The following is a 2,094-nucleotide window of genomic DNA, read 5'->3' as shown; positions in this document are numbered from 1 at the left end:
CATAAGACTTTTATTCCATTGTGATCTGAGAAAGATGTATTCACTATTTCTGCCTTTCTGCAGTTGATCATTATGTTTTTATGCCCTAGAACATGGTAAATTTTTGTATAAGTGCCATGTACTGCAGAGTAAAAGGTATATTCCTTACTATCCCCATTCAATTCCCTCCATAAGTCTATCATATCTAGTTTTCTAATAATCTATTTACCCCCTTAACTTCTTTCTTGTTTATTTTATGATTCAATTTATCTAGATCTGAGAGTGGGAGGTTGAGGTCTCCCACTAGTAGAGTTTTGCTGTCTATGTCTTCCTGTAGTTCTTTTAGCTTCTCCTCTAAGAATTTGGATCCTATCCCATTGGGTGCATATATATTCAATATTGAAATCACTTTATTATCTATGGTACCTTTTAGGAGGATATAGTTTCCTTCCTTATCTCTTTTTAATGCTATCTATTTTTGTAGCTATCTATTTTTGCAGCTGATTTGTCTGAGATAAGGATTGCTACCCCTGCTTTTTTCACTTCAGCTGAAGCAAAATATATTTTGCTCCAAACTTTTACCTTTACTCTATATGTGTATATCTCTGTTTCAAATGAGTCTCTTGTAAGCAGCATAATGTAGGATTCTGGTTTTTAATCCACTCTGCTATTTGCTTACTTTTTAAGGGAGAGTTCATCCCATTCACATTCAAAGTTTTAATTACTAATTCTTTATTGCCCGCCATGCTGTCTTCCCTCTGTTTGTATTTTTCCCTCTTATCTGTATTCCCCAGTATTTTGTTTCTGAATACCACCCCCTTCAGTGTGTTTGCCCTCCTATATCCACCCCCCCTTCTCTTTCTTTCCCCTGTCCCTTTTTCCTTTCCCTTCCCTTCCTCAGCTGCAATGGAGACATGGATTTGGAGTTCCTCAGACTAGAGGAGCCCAGGGATGATTTCTGCAGCTCTCCTGCACCAGAACTCTCCCCAGCCCTGTCAGCAGGCTCCAGAGGGTCAGTGCCAACACCAATGCCTCTACTCCCTAGTTGACCCAAACCCCCATGGTCTAGCCCCAGCTACTGATCAAGCAAGTCTGACTCCCAGGCCCTCAGGCTCCCAGGGCTCCAACCCTGCTGCTGCTAATCAGGCTGATCCATGGCTGATCTGCCCTCTGTGCCCAGACTCACCCAGGACCACGGAAAACAAATCCTGAGGTTAGATGTTTTTTCTCCTGGGTTTTGTGGATTGAATGTTTGTTAAGAGGTTTGTTTCATATCATAGATAGGGAAAGATCAGTAGACTTTAGAACTCTGTCTGTCTTCTCTCCACCATCTTTGCTGGAAGTCTTTTACATGAGTTTTAATCCCATATCATACTCATTTTTAGTTGCTTTTGATCATTTGTGATGTCATAGTTTTCTTGATGTTTTCCTTCTCCATCTTATTTTACAGTTGAAGAACTTGAAGCAAACAGGGTTAAAAGTGATTTGGTAAGGTTCTCAGAGTTAGTGTCTTAAGCCAGATTTGAATTTAGGAAAATGAGTCTTCATAACTCCAGTCCCACAGCTCTATCCATTGTATCACCAGTTGCTTCTTGATCTCATATCACCAACTGCCTTTTGGACATCTCAGACTGGAAATCTCCTAGGCATCTCAAAGTCATAATGTCCAAAAGATCATTTATTATCTTCCCTCAAAATGCTCTCTTCTCCTGAAAATTTTCCCTCTATTTTATTTCACTTGTTGAATAAATCAATTTTTTGGTTATTATCATCTATATATAAATGAAACCTAGATTTATGTCCATGTCCCAAGTTTCTTAACTGGTCTCCACTTACCAACTGCCCAATAGACATTTCAGATGGAATGTTTAATAGACATCTTGAATTCACTATGTCCAGGTTAGAACTCATTTTTTTTCTCCTCAAAAATCCACATCTCTTCTGGAGCTTCCTTCCTTTTATTTTGAGGATACCACAATCTTATTCAGAGATTTGTAACTTGGTATCTTTTTGACTTCTTTTTCTCCCTCACCCTGTGTATCCAATTATCTGTCAAATCATAGTATTTTTATCTCCTCAGCAAATCTGATACTCTCCAGGGGCTGGATAACCACC

Source organism: Macrotis lagotis, chromosome 1 (assembly GCF_037893015.1).
Source record: "Macrotis lagotis isolate mMagLag1 chromosome 1, bilby.v1.9.chrom.fasta, whole genome shotgun sequence".
Classification (NCBI taxonomy): domain Eukaryota; kingdom Metazoa; phylum Chordata; class Mammalia; order Peramelemorphia; family Peramelidae; genus Macrotis; species Macrotis lagotis.
Note: the sequence above shows the minus strand (reverse complement) of the source record.